The 15,642-nt window shown below is 38.0% G+C and overlaps 1 protein-coding gene across 2 annotated transcripts in view; it reads right to left on the reverse strand.

The window, feature by feature from the left end:
• The window catches only part of IL5RA (interleukin 5 receptor subunit alpha), a 36,796-nt gene extending 32,605 nt beyond the window's left edge, over positions 1 to 4,191 (reverse strand). For both annotated transcript variants that reach the window (XM_047848943.1, XM_047848942.1), the window contains exons 1-2: positions 3,976 to 4,191; positions 2,593 to 2,736 (exon numbers count right to left, since the gene is read on the reverse strand). The gene's annotated coding sequence lies outside the window, so the exon portion shown is untranslated. The remainder of the gene's footprint in view (positions 1 to 2,592; positions 2,737 to 3,975) is intronic.
• Between the last annotated feature and the right edge of the window lie 11,451 nt (positions 4,192 to 15,642).

The following is a 15,642-nucleotide window of genomic DNA, read 5'->3' on the forward strand; positions in this document are numbered from 1 at the left end:
GGGTTTTCTAACACCAAAGCCTATGTTCTGCACTAATTTAAATGACTTCTAGTTTTCAGTTTAAATATTTATTTAAAAAGGGACTCAATCAGAAGAGCATGACTCTTGATCTTGGGGTTGTGAGTTTGAGCCTTCCACTGGGTATAGAAATTACTTAAAAATAAAATCTTAAAATATTAAATGGGTTGGTATTTTGCAAATATAATGCTGGTAGAACCACAGAAGACAGTCTTTGTCTAAGTAGCAAAACAACCCCCAAAACAAAAACAAAACAAAACAAAAAACAAAAAACAAAAACAAACTATTTTTTTAGCTTACTATTTAACCAACTTACTACTTAAGTTACTACTATCAGTCTTAACTTGGTAATGAAATTAGTAAAATATCACAGTATAAAAGATAGAGACAGCATAGAAATCCTTCAATTTCTTTTTCAAATAAAAAATTCTTGTGATAATAATAACTTCTTTTACTCTGATTCCATACTGGGTAGAAAAAGAATTTTTAAAATGGCAATGACCATAAAAGCAGATATTTTAATACTTTAAAAATTTTTAACAACTAAAAATGTTAATGAGTTAAAGGGAAGCATTAGTAATTTACTGAACCTGAGAAGCAAAGATGCAAAAATAAAACCAAAAAAAAAAAAAACAAAACCCTTTAACAAACAACACTGTTTGCTCTGCAACTTGAGAAGGTCATGTCTTTGAAATGTCAGCACTTCCTGAAATGATATCGTATATGCTCTAACTTTGCACTAATTGTCATTAATAGGAATTCCAGGTCAGAAAAAAAATGCAAAATTGATATTCCCTAGTGACTTTTACTGACGGGCAAAGTAAGTAGTAGGTTGTAACCAAACACCTATATTTGCCCTTTGCAGTTAAATAATTGACATGATGAAACTGTTGATTATCTAAGTGGGGGAGATAATTGAATATTTTACATGACCAAGCACCTTCTCTTCAGATTTGTTGTGTACTGATTGTATAGCTGCTGAAAACAGAATTACTTTTCATATTTGATCACTCACAAATTTTTCAGTGGTTAACTTTTTTGCTATAAAACAGCCATACACTTATTTCCACATCTCATTGTGATAGTTTCTGTTCAGTAAGGTGATGCTTTTGAAGGGAAATCACTTGTCATATAAACACAAGATACCCCAATAGAAGTCTAAATATTAGTGAGAATGACAATTTTTTGTCAGCTAGACAAATTCCCCTGAAGACTGGATATTACTAGAGCTTCAGCAATTGATGTATTCTCCACAATCCTGTGTGTTGTCTTCTGTTCCCTGAAAGCTCTTCCAGCTTCTGTCCATGGCCCCTGAGTATTTCTAGTTGCACGCATAGCAATTACCCTTTGTAGAAAAACAACCCACATCTCTCTGGGCCATGTCTCTAATACAAAGATACATTGTTCGATAGATGTCAACTGGGCAACATATCATTGTAGAAGAATAGAGTACATCTTATGTTAAAAAATACATCAAAATGACAATATGATCAATTACTTCTCATGGCTGCCAATTAAAATCTACAAGAATACGATCAAATTGTTAAAATAAGATTCAGACTAAGCAGAATGAAGCAAACATGGATTGCCTACCTACAGTCCTCATAAATACAAGCTCAGCCTTGTAGACATATCATAGGCTACTCGTTCATGTGACATTTCATAGAGTCAATGTAAAATTCCTCGAGTGCTCTCTAAGAATTTGGCTTCTGGTAAGTGTTAGATTCTTTGAAATTTGGAAGAAAACAGGAGTACAACCTATCACACTACAGATGTTTCCAGAGAGTTGGGTCAAGTTTTGGCAATTGGCAATGGATTTCCCCAGTGTTCCTAAGAATTGGTCAAATTCTACCGAAGTTCAGACTTAAACACACTTTCCCCTCTTTCTTCCTTTTCAACTTATTATTGTTTTTTTTTTTTTTTTTTTTTTTTTTTTGCCTGGGACATTTGTCTTTAACCAAAGTTGTATATGCAACCCTGTTTTTAGAGCGTTTTTGAGTCATTTGTGGTGACATTTAATTCCAGACTCACGCTCAGTGTACAGAAATTGAAGAGTAACTGAGAGGATTCATGCTCTGTTAGGCTCTTAAAAGTAGAGAGTTGACTTTGTACTTCCTCTTTTTTTTCCTGTGCAATGTAATCAGCAATAAAACTCATTGAGGGAGGAAGAATAAATAAATAAACCAAGGTGTAACATGCAAATGGCACCTTTAGCCCTTAGGTATAATGCATTACCCACCCCACCACCCAATGAAAAACTGTGCAGGCTTCCTAAAAATATAAATGAGTTATAAGGATCCCATATAATGCATGATTTTTTTTTTTTTTTTTGGATTTGGGTGAATTGTCTGAAGTAGTCATAAAATGTAACTCATGGTTTCAAATTGTTGCCCTATCTTTTGCCATAAACGATCTTTTGCCAAGGTAGAAATGGTGTTGCCAAAATGAGCAGATAGAAAAATAAGGAAGGAGGACTTTGCTGCTAATCTCCCAATGGTGATTAAATGTCTGCCATCTAATCGCCCGTGGTGTGATGTGTCATCCCACATCCAGGAACCCCCTCCCTGGGCTTACCTGCCTCTGGGGATCCTCTTGTTTCCAATGAGCGTGCTCAAGAGCAGAATTCCAGGACTAGGTCCATCCTATCGGTGCATTCAGCTGCAGCCCCAGCACCTAGCACAGCGTCAGGCACAGGGCAGATGCTGAATGTGTCTGGCCCTGTATATAAAAGAGGCAAATTAATACAGTAGCCTCACCAAGTCAAGCTCTGTAGGGTAAAACCTAGCATGCGGACAAAATAGACCACAGCAAGGCAGGCTGGGCGCATGTAGCAAGGATGGTCCATTTGTGGGAGGTGTGATACGTTTGGTACCTTGCCTAAAATTTCCCTAAGCAGCATTTCAAGTACTGAAAACAAATGAGGTGATTTGATGTTCAAATCTTTATTATGTTTTGAAATGCAAGCTTTTAACCAATAGCTACATACATTTATATATATTTTTCAATACAAAGGAGGACATAACCTTTCGTACAAAATAAAAATTGTACCAGGTAATGAAATTTTTGGCATGATAATTCATTAAACTGGGTATCAAACACATTAATCAGTAATGGCTTTGAAAGCAGTCACTGTCATATGTTTATAAATGTTAGGCTCATAGGGTACTGAAGGATTTTGATTTTTCTCTGTTTATTAAATTTTTCCTTCAATCCATTTCTTCTGTGTGTGTGTGTATGTATATACGTATATAGTAAGTTTGTAACTTTGAGTAAATAGTTCACAAAACCGAGTGAGGTATTTCAGCTCTTTAGATTTCAGCTATTTCATTTTTTTGTACATTTTATATCAAGTCAAACAATCTTCAAAATCCCAGAACCCCCAGGAGAAACAAAAGGCTGGATGCCTTCAGTTAGATGCAATGCGATCTCCTTTTTGCAGCTGTTTCTTAATTTGTAGCTTTCTTAATTAACTCTGAAACATCCTCACCAAGATATTTAATTAAGTCCTATGCCCTGTTCTCCAAACTCATGTATTTCCTGAGAAATCTTGGCAGAGTATATATTTTCATTTTAATCCCTACAGTGTTTGCGGCAGTGGCAAAGCAAGCCCCCTGTAATAAGTATCAACAAAACTGTAGGTGTTTTGTTAGTATGACTCGCCTTGCCATGGGTTTGCCCTCCCCAGCTACTTGGCCAATATACAAGAATAGAACGCTGTACTCAGAATCAATATGACCTGCCTGATAGACATTGTATATAGCACCATTATTGGTTCTGTCTCTGCTAATAATAGTTATGAGGGGTTTTGTTTCCCCTTTTTATTTAAAAATTTGCCATATATTTATAAATTATTATTTCTCACTTTTCTCATCCCCCTCCCCCCACCCACACGTAATGAAATTGTTAGGAGGTGGAGCACAGGGTCATCTTGGAGGGGAAAAAAAGGCATTTACTCACTTTGCGATGAATCAGCCTTGGATCCCCACTTGCTGAGAAGTGCGGTGGCCATGCCATCAGACGCAGCTGCAGGGGCATTGAAAATGAATCTTATCTCTAGCTGCACTTTTTGACTTAGAGGAGGTTCTTCTTTATTGTTTCATCATCAACAGCTGTAATGGTTACAAACTCACAGGCAGTTGGCTTCACAAAGGGAGGGAGACAAGGCTCCTCTCAGTATAGATCCAGGAGCATTTGTAAGAGCAACGAGGGGCCAACCCTAAAGGAAACTCCCAAGTGAATGAAATGAAAGAAACTCTCTTGTGCAGATAGCCCCTATCTGATAACGGTCTCGTCTGCGTTTTCCTTCTCCTTCCAGATGTTTGGCTCTGCTCAGGAGCTGAAATGAACATTTATTCCTGGGTGGCAAGGTAACCAAGTTTTCGGCGGGTACTCTCAAGCATTGCGTTCCTAGGATCTTTATGTGTTTCATTCAGCGAAGGTATGTATTGTGCCCTGGTCACCTACACAAGTCCAGGCACAGAATATGACAAAAAGAATGGCGGCCCAGGAACAGGTCTTGCTTCGTGCTGAGCATTAGCCCTTCCCTGCATTGCTAGCAGGTCCTGTGCCCGCAAGTACATGTGTGTGCGGGGGAGAGGGATCAGGGGGAAGGGGGTCAGGGAGCATTTCTGGGTTTCATAAACTGTTGGCAGCTGGAGCCTGGCTTGTACAAATGACGACAATGGCAGTGTGGGCCTGCGGCAAGGCTCCGGGGCCTTCTTCCTCCTGTCATCCCCCCGGTTCCCAGCAGGGCACCTCACTGTCCTCAGTATGCTTTAAGTAAACTCGGTTGCTTTTTCCTTTTCTTTGTTCCATTTCTGTCCAGGAATTTTGAGATGACTGACTAGCAACACTAATTTAAACAAAACAAAACAAAACTGTGGCCCAGGGTGTGTGAATGGATAAGAAAAGCACTTATCGTGTTTAGCATCTGAGCCAGATACTATTCGTTGCCTTTGTAAGGGGACCTCCAGTCTTAGCCCAAGGAGCTGAGTGATGATGGCCGGTGAAAAGCCAATGCAGGGGGAGTGGGAAATAATTTGGCAATTGCCAGGTGAGATCAATTCTGTGTGCAGGGTAGGGAACCACAGGTTCCCTGAATGAGCCTTCCCAGGAGGCTCAGTGTTTATGATGAGTAAGGACGGTGAGTGGGGTACTTAAGGTGCCCGTTGTAGCAGTTGCCAAAATGAAACTGGACCAATCATTATTGGATGACCTAAAAAATGTGATTTCCTCTGGGGAAAAGGAAAGTGGCAGAAGGAACAGAGCGAGATCCATTTATTTGCTAAGAATTCCCCAGAAAAGTTGAGGTGGAGTATCAGCCTCTGACCTCCTCTTTGATGTCCCACACATCTAATTTTAGGTGTAGCATACTTGTCACTATAGAAGCCCTAAGAATAGTTATTAATAATTGTGAGGGCCATGGTTTCTGGCCTCCAAGTCTGCTTTCACGTTCTGTTTCTTACATTCATTTACTCAAGAAGTATTTACTGAATGCTGCGGCTGCAGGAAGTTTTACCTCAATACCCAGGATTCGTTGTCTCGCAGCTTTGCAGAATGAATAGGTGGACACAGAATAAAATGAGCAGCAGAAAGGGTGCCCGGGTGGCTCCCTCGGTTGAGCGTCTGGCTTCGGCTCAGGTCATGACCTCGTGGTTTGTGGGTTCGAGCCCCGTGTCAGGCTCTGTGCTGGCAACTCATAGCCTGGAACCTGCTTCAGATTCTGTGTCTCCCCCTGCCCCCTCTCTGCCCCTCACCTACTAGTGCTCTGTCTCTCTGTCTTTGAAAAATAAATAAATGTTAAAAAAGAAAATAAAAAAAAATGAGCAGCAGGCAAAAGTTTATTACAGTATAAGATCAGAAAGGAAGAATAGTATTAAAGAAAGCTCTCTTTACAGAGAGGGGGCATTTGAAAATGAATGTCTGACTATAGGGAGGGGACTTTGTTGTATAGGGTTTGGGTCGGCCCCCTACCTCCCCCCCTTGTTCCTTCTCAGGCTCTACCCTTATTGGCTAGGTAACTCCAAATGGCCTAGTCGATCCTTTTTGATTCGCTCGTTTCCATTGTATGAAGGGTGGTCTATGGCCATACTGTTACTTGTGGGTCATATGTCTTATGGTTTACTTATTTTTAGTCAGGTTTTTTGTTAAATTCCTGAGGGAAGTCTGAGGGGGAGTGGGTGGTGTCTTGTTACATTCTTAAGAGGAACCTTATGACTGAGAGAGTTTGCTTCAGGTCAGATGTTCCCAGAAGAAATGTTGTAAAATATGTGTTTTTCCCCACCTGGAGACCTTTAAGCCCTAGCCTCTCCCTTTCTGCCTATTGATTCCTATCATACCGCTATGCACAGTTCCAGGAACTGTTAAGGATATAAAGAAAATTAGACCTGGCTACTACCCTGGATACCATCTTCTTGGATATATGATCCTTTATCAACTCTACCAATAATAATTTTTAAAATGTGCTCACATTTTGTCTCCATGTCCTATTTCTACTTTAGCCTGAAGGAAAGTGAGGACTTTGTAGAGTTTACTTTTTGTGGCAACAATTTTCTTCCTTAGAATAAAGTGTAAATGTCCAAAAATGATATGATGGAACATGCGTGAAGAATCCCCCAAATTGTTTTTGTTGTTTTTTTTTAAGTGAAATCCAATCTATCTGTATTCTTTTATTTTTTTTTAATATTTATTTATTTGAGCGTGAGCAGGGGAGGGGCAGAGAGAGAGGGAGACAAAGAATCTGAAGCAGGCTCTAGTTTCTGAGGTGTCAGCACAGAGCCCAATGCAGGGCTCGAACTCATGAACCATGACCTCAGCCTAAGTCGGAAGCCCAACCGACTGAGCCACCCACGCGCCTGTGTCTGTATTCTTTTAGAAGAGAAATAATCTGGGTTTAGCCAAATAGTATAGGTGAAAATATGAATAGGATAACAGGAGCTCAGGATTCAGTGGCTCCACCTGGGACCCCTGTTACTGAAGCTTACTGAGGGTATGTATTGCTAGGAATCCATTCCATGGAAATAAGGTGAATTGTAGACCAAGATGTATTTGAGAGAAAAAGAGTGAAATTCATTGTAGCTTTACTTGTAAAAAGTAATACAGGGATGATAGAGAGATAGCTTTCAAAGGTTGAAAGATGTAGATAATAAGTGCTATGGAAAAAGGTTAAAAACAAGAGGAGAGCAAGTGTACACAGATAGACAGATTTTTTTTATGATCTCATTTTTTGATCAACAGACCAAACTGATAGGAGTGGTTATCTCTAAGCGGTAGGTTATTAGTTAACTATTGCTACAGAACAGCCACCCACAAACACCACAGCAGTAAACATTGATAAGCATTTGTTTCTTGCCCAAGTGTCTGACTTTTGACTAGAGCCTGGCTAAATTTGGCTGGCCTCCAGATCGTAGAGTGGGGTCATGTGCGTTTGAAGCATCTGTCCTTCACTTGGAACCAGTGGCTACCCAAGGCAGATCCTTTTTACAGGTGATAATGAAAGTACAAGAGAGCACGACCAACTGCACAAGGCTGTTTCAAATATCTGCTAATGTCATATTCACTGACATCACAAGAGTCAGAACAGAATACATGGCCACACCCAGGGTCAAATGGACTCCGCCCGCAGTATAGTCCACCCACATGATAAGGCCATAATAAGGGTGTGGATGTATACAACTGCTAGCCAGCAGTGAAGAATGGGAACCAATGATGGGGTGCCTGGGTGACTCAGTTGGTTAAAGCTGCCAACTCTTGATCAGGTCATGAATTAATGGTTCATGAGATTGAGCCCCACATCAGACTCTGTGCCGACAGTGGGGAGCCTGCTTGGGTTTTTCTGTCTCTGTCTCTGTCTCTCTGCCCTGCCCCTGCCCGGTGCTCTCCCTTTCTCAAAATAAATAAGTACAATTTATTAAAAAAAAAAAAAGAATTGAAACCAATGGTGTATCTATTGTAGTGGGATGAAGATATTCTTTAATTTCTTCTTCTGCTCCTGTATACACAAATATTTTATTCTGTATAAATGGAGGGGAATAAAGCATTAGAGACATGCAGATCAATGGGGTAAAACTGCGAGTCCAAAAATAAGCTCTCACATTTATGATTGATTGATTCTTGATGAGGATGCCAAAATAATTCAATGGAGAAAGGAACAGTTTTTTGACAAATGGTGTGTAAATATGCAAAAGAATGGTGTTCAAGCCCTACCTCATACTATGTTCAAAAATTAACTCCAAAGAAATCAAACACTTAAAAGTGAGAACTAAAACTATGAAATTCTTAGAAGAAAATGTAGGCATAAATCTTAACCTCACATTAGGCAGTGGTTCCTTAAACATGACCCAAAATCATAAGCAATGAAAGGTAGATACATTGGGCTTCAGCAAAATTAAAAGTTTTTATCCTGCAAAGGACACTAAATGAAAAGACAACCCACTGAATGGAGGAAAATATTTACAAATTACATATCTGGTAAGGGACTTGTAACCAGAAAAAATACAAGAAAATCTTCTAACTCAACAATGAAAAGACAAATACCCCAATAAGACTATAGATAAAGGATTTGAGTGGATATGTCTGCAAAGAAAATGTACCAATAACCAGCATATACATGAAAAGCTGCTCAACATCGTCCATCGGAAAAATGTAAACCAAAACCATAAGGAGGTACCTCTTCACATCCACCAGGATGGTTAAAATAAAAAGGACAAATAATAGTGTTGTTGAGGATGTAGAGAAATCAGAACCCTCATAGACTACTGGTGGGAATGTAAAATGGTACATACACGTTGGAAAAGTCAGACAGTTCCTCATATGGTTGAACAGAGTCACTATATGACTCAACAATTCCACTTGTAGGCAAATACCTGAAAGAATTGAAAACTGAGATTCCAAGTTCTCAAAAATTTGTGTGTGAATATTCACAGCAGTGTTATTCATAATGGCCAAAAAGTGGAAATAACATAAATGTCTGTCAACCAGTGATGAAGAATATGTGGTATATCCATCCAATGGAATGTTATTTAAGCAATAAAAACAAAGTACTGATAGATGCTGGAACATGGCTGATCCTCGAAAACCGGAAGCTAAGTGAAAGAAGCCACTTCACAAAAGACCAAATGTTATATGATTCCAATTATATGAAATGTCTAGGATAGGCAAATATATAGACATAGAAAGTAGATTAGTGATCACCTAGGCTGGGTAGGGGGAATGTGTACCAATAGGAAGTGAATGCCAATGGCCGTGGGGTTTCTTAGGGGGTAAGGAAAATGTCCATAATTGATTATGGTGATGATTACCAACTCTTTGAATAAGCTACAAACCATTGAACTATATACTTTGTATAGGTGAAGTTTATGATCTGTGAATACATCTCAATAAAACTGTTAAAAAAAAAAAAGAAGACGCCCTAACGAGATGTAACTAGAATCCTAGATAGGTATTAGAAGAATTCCAGCACAAAATCAATCTGTAGATTTACCATGGAAAGCTAAAATTCACGGCATGTCTTTAGTGAGTAAAGACTCTCAGTAGCTGAAGCATCATGAAGTGTTAGTAACCTTTTTTTTTTTAACTATTGCTTTTATTGCTTTTTCACTTACACTGAGATATAATTGACATAAAATGTTATATAAGTTGGTGTACAACATAACGATTTGTTGTGAGTACCTATTGTGAAGTAATTTTGCAGGGACCCATTCTTTGCTTGCAAAGCCAGATACAGGAAATCAACCAAAATGTGAAACAAATGAACCATACAATTAAGCTTACTTTATGAATGTAAATTACTATTCACTTTCAGTCAGAAGATAACCTACTTCATGCCTGAGGCTGTGGATTGCTTTATACATTTTATCATATCACAGCCCTATAAACCTATTCTACAGATGAATCAACTCAGAGAACTTAGCACAGCTCCATTGTGATGCTCCCTACAGTTACACTGCCCACAATGGCAACACTTCAGTTGTTTAATTGTCATAATTATTTTAAAAGAAACAATATAACAAATACTCAGTAAGGACTAAATATCTTACTTGGTTGAGGTGCAAAGAAGAGATTGCTCTTGAGAAATTTCCAATTATTTTAGGTTAAGTCTGAATATGATTTCCTATGGGAAGACTTCTCTGACTCGACTCTCTTTCCCTCAAGTGTTCATTCAACAGCTAAGTCTATTTTATTTCTATACTATACTGAATATTATGTTTATATCTCTGTCTCCAACACTAGACATGAAGGCAGGCCTTAACTTGATCTTGCTTGGTTTTGTCAGAATCCATCATAATATCCAGTTTTAAGGAAAGAAGAGGCAGTTTGTGTTGTTACAATAGGGAATTCTGTGTGATTCTACATTTGAAGGTAGAAATGCAACGAGAACATCACAAGGAAGCTGGTTTTAGACTCTTCTTGGTTCTGATCTGAGGCTGCTGATAAGTCAGAATTTTGAAGGTGATTATTCACAGTCTTTACCCTTGGGCCTCTGTTCTTTTAACTATTATTGAAGTCCCATCTTTTAAAATTAATGACCCAGTATGAAATTTCAGAACAGCTAAAATTGATTTGTCTATTTACTTACCTCTTTTAAATGTAAAATAAAATTGCATTTGTGTGTAAAATCCCCCAGCACCAATGAAAATGGCGATTCTACATTTTCTGAGAAATCTCTTTATTTGTCCTCTGGGAGATCTTAAACTTTAGTTGGCTTCTATTAAACTTTTATGAGAACAAAACGAGTGGATGACTTTTCCTTCAAAGAGGTAGTTTCTATTGTTTCAAAGAAACAACACATTGTTAAAACAGAACATGTTTTTTAAGCAAATGACTCAGTGTTGCTTCCCAAAAAAAGAGGGTGGGCGTGGGGGAGGAGTTTGAGGAGATAACCAGCATCATTCCCAAATTGCATAATCTTAAAATTAGGTCAAAATTTATTTATTTATTTATTTATTTATTTATTTATTTATTTATTTATTTATTTCCAAGTTAGTTAGCATATAGTGCAATAATGATTTCAGGAATAGAATCCAGTGGGGTTTTTATCTGACTTGTCTGAATATTGCCTCAAATATCTTCCTCAGGGGGCCTAAAATGCTATTATAAATTATTATCTTAATGTGAAGCATTATTCTCCTTTCACTGTCCTGTTTCAAAATGTAGATACTCCTTGGAGCAGTGATGTATTAAGGACACTGACACCATAGGTCCTGGAGTTGGGTGCTGGCAGGTGGGGTAGGGAGCTCTGATCTCAGGGTTATCACTCTGCTATTTAATGGTTTTTAACCTCTGCTCAGCCATGTGTTTTTAATTGAAATCAAATCCTCTGCCTAAAACCAGAACAAATGGAGCAAGTAGTTAGCATATTAAGGTCGACACAGTTAATGTCCCAAGTTGACCAGCCAGTCATTTTGTTCTGACTTTCAAGATGGACAGAGGGAAACACCTGAAGCTGGAAAGGACCAAAACCAAAACCAAAACAGATTCTCCCACGTGCCTGCAGAAGCAATGCATCCCTGTGGATCCATTTTAGACTTGTGGCCTCCAGAACTGGGAGACAATACATTTTTGTGCCAGGCTCTTCCAACCCATTTTCCATGCTGCTGTCAGAGTAGTCACGTGAAAATAGAGTAGGTTTATGAAAACCCCCACTTAAAAAACCTTTAATGTCTTTATATAATCATTAAAATGAAGTCCTAGTGTCATCCTGTGAAGGGCCCAGCCCTGCATGATCTGGTCCTGCCTGTTTCTCCAGCTTCATCATGTGCACTAGTGATTCTGAGTCAGAATGTCTGAGTTGAGAATTTTCCTTGTGTTCCTCACTACCCATGTGACCTTAGACTAATTAACTTCTCCCTGCCTCTGTTCCTCAGTGGGAAGTATCTCATCGGATGTTCCTGAGGATTAATAAGTTAATACTATGCCTGGTACTGTTTAAGCATAGTATAAATTACTAAGTAATCTCATCATTACTATGAACATTCACACATGCCATTGGCACATAGTAGACACCAAAAAACATTGAATGAATGAATGAATGAATGGATGCAGTGTGACATTCACAAGTCTTTCATACACCCTGTTACTTCTCTATGATTTGCAGACATGATTCAGTTTTATTTTTATTAAAAATTTGTTTTTAAATGTTTATTTTTGAGGGAGAGCGAGAGAGACAGAGTGTGAACAGGGGAGGGGCAGAGAGAGAGAGGGAGGCACAGAATCTGAAGCAGGCTCCAGGCTCTGGGCTGTCAGCACAGAGCCCAATGCACGGCTGGAACTCATAAGCAGGGAGATCATGACCTGAGCCACCCAGGCACCCCAGAGATGACTCCGTTTTAAGGGAACACAACCAAAACTTAGATGAACAGAGACAACCAAACATTTGGGAATCACATTTTCGTTCCTAGATATATAAACTGGAATAAAAATATTTGATTCTCTGTAAAGAAAAATGAAGGCCATTTACTCCTGATGGAATATTTAACCATTGCAATACATACCAACCAACATTAATGGGTTTTCAAGCCAGCATTGATAGCTAAGACCTGAAGTTTGTATATACAATAAATCTAAAATTTTATCTCATTTTCTTTACTTTTTGATAGTCTGTTGCCTTTTTAAAAAGTTTATTTATTTACTTTGAGAGAGAGAGAGAGAGAGAGGAGAGAGAGAGAGAGAGAGAGAGAGAATGCATGCATGAGCAGGGGAGGGACAGAAAGAGAGGGAGAGAGGATCCCAAGCAGGTTTCAGTGAGGAGCCCAGTGTGGGCCTTGAGCCCACCAAGCAAGAGATCATGACCTGAGCTGAAATCAAGAGTCACATGGTAATTGACTGACCCACCCAGGAGCCCCAGTAATCTGTTGACTTCTAACTGAAGAATAATACTCATGGCTTTGGTGTTTCTATGGCATAACAGAAACTTGCCCATTCCTAACAGTCCCCTGTGCTCATATTCACTTTTGGGTAGGTACTAGACAATAAGAATACTTCCCATGGGATTTTCATGTAGTAAATGTCAGTTCTGTCAGTTCCTTTGCAGGTAAAGTTATATTTCCCTTAGGAGAGATAATAGTAAACATCTTGTATGCAGGGGAGAGAATATTTGGATTGCTTTGGCTGTCCTTACCAGTGTCCTGGAGTGGGGTGTTGAGGGGCATTCTTTCTACAGAGTTCTCTTCTGCTTTAGTTTAATGGTCTCAAAGTTCTTCATTCTACCTTCATATGTGAATGCTTTAAGAGTTGAACTTATTTGAATAAGCATTTCTTGGGAGGCTAAAGTATGTTTTTTAAAATTTCACTATCTAGTTTTTGGCTAATATATGGAAAGAAAATAGTTTGGTCAGGTTTTTTCAAGTATAATTTACATACAGGAAAGTTTACCCTTTTTTGGTGTACTGTTCCCGTGTTTTGACAGAGACAGTCAGGAAATCACCAGCATTATCAAGATATATAACATTCCATCACTGGCCCCCAAATTCATTCATGCCACTTTGTAGAGAACCCCTCCTTCCAGCTCCAGTTCCTTGAAGCAAATACTCTTTTTTCTGCCTCTGTGGTTTTGCCATTTTCAGGATGTTACATGAATAGAATCATTATGTAGCCTCCTGAGTCTGGTTTCTTGATTTTACATTTAGATATATTGTTGTATATATGAGGAGTTAACTCTTTTCTATTGCTAAGTGATACTTCTTTTTATGGATGTACCACAGTTTACTTATCCATTTATCTGTTGGAGGAAATATGGCTTATTTCCAAGTTTGGATGATGATCAGTAAGGCTACTAGAACCATTCACACACATTTTTTTAGTGTAAACGTATGTTTTCATTTGTCCCAGCTAAATATCAAGGAGTAGGATTGCTGGGTTGTATATTGAGTAGGTATAACTTTATCAGAAACTGCCAAACTGTTTTCCAAAGTGGTTGTAGCAGTTTGTATTCTCACCAATGGTGTATGAGGTCCCGTCAATCCACATGTCACCAGCACTTGATATTATCAGGTTTTTGATTAAAATATTCTAATAGGTACACAGTGACATGTCACTGTGGTTTCAATTTGCATTTCCATAACTAATGATGTTGACTATCTTTACATGGTTGGTTGACAACCTTATAGTTTCTTCTGTTAGTTATTCCTATGTTATAATCTATATCTCTATAATTTTAGATACTATTAAAATTAGAATTTATTTATAACTATTTGCTGCTACTGAATAAAAATACATGTTTTCAATTATTAAATGTGCATCCTAAGACGTTGCTAAATTCATTAACTCTAATAGTTATGTTGATTCCCATATAAACCATTATGTCATTTGAAAACAGTGATGCTTCTTTCCTGATTATTATATCTTTTACGCCTTTTTCATGCCTTATGTTAATGGTTATGAAATATGGTAAAATGTTGAAAAGGAGTCATTAACTGGGCATCTTTTTCTTGTCATCAAGGGAAAAGTAGTCAGATTTTACCATTAAGGATGATAGTTGTGGGACACTCGGGTGGCTCGGTTTATTAAGCGTGTGACTTTAGCTCAGGTCATGATCTCAGTCCTGAGTTCGAGCCGCATATCTGGTTGCTGTCAGCACAGAGTCCACTTTGGATCCTCTTTCCCCCTCTCTCTGACCCTACCTGCTTGCACTCTCAAAAATAAACGAACAGTAAGTATGATAGTAGCTATACATTTTTCATAGATGCCCTTTACCAGATCAAGGATGTCTTCTAATTTCAGTTTTCTGAGAATAATCCTCATTAATAAGTGTGGAATTTAAGTGCTTTTTCAGCATCTATTGGGATGATCATATAATTTTCTTTTTTGGTCTTTTAATATGGTAAATAACAATGATTGGGTTTCAAATGTTAAATCCACCTTGCATTCCTGGGATAAACCAAACTTGATCAAAATCCAATTTGCTTGATTCAGTTTTCTAATATTTCATTAAATATATGTGTTTCTAGATTCATGTGGCTATTGATGTGTAAGTTTTTTTTTTTTTTTTTTGGTAATATCTATTTTAGGTTTGTTATCAGTGTCATGCTGGCCCCAAATAAGAGGAAAAGTGTTTCCCCCTCTATTTTCTGAACAAAAATTGTGCAACATTGGTGTTATTTCTTCCTTAAGTGGTTGATAAATCTGACCACTAAAACCATCTGGTCCTGGAATTATCTTTGTGGGAAGTTTGTTGAACAAACTTCAATTTCTTTCAAAGTAAAGGACTATTTAGATGTTAAATTTCATCCTGTTTCACTTTTGATGCATGCTTAAAAGAATTTGTCCATTTCATCCAGTGTCAAATGTGTTGACATAAAATTGTCCATAATCTCTTCTATTATCCTGTTAATGTCTACATTTCTATAGCGATATGCTCTTTCACACTGAATTCTCTGTATTTTTTTCTTCAGCCTAGTTAGGATATATGAATATATATATTTATTGCCATGTTAAGGAGCATAAATCAATGCTTTGCCTTTGAATGGCAACTTGGAAAACTGGTTCTGTGCTTCTCAAAATGGGATAGTTAACACCCCTGAAGAGGTCTAATCATTGGAAACCACAGAAATACCATGGCATATGAATTTTTCTACGGAAATTAAGTTACTTAAAGTGATGTTAGAAAGACTATGCTTAAGTAAAATC

This window comes from Prionailurus viverrinus, chromosome A2 (genome assembly GCF_022837055.1).
Source record: "Prionailurus viverrinus isolate Anna chromosome A2, UM_Priviv_1.0, whole genome shotgun sequence".
Lineage (NCBI taxonomy): Eukaryota > Metazoa > Chordata > Mammalia > Carnivora > Felidae > Prionailurus > Prionailurus viverrinus.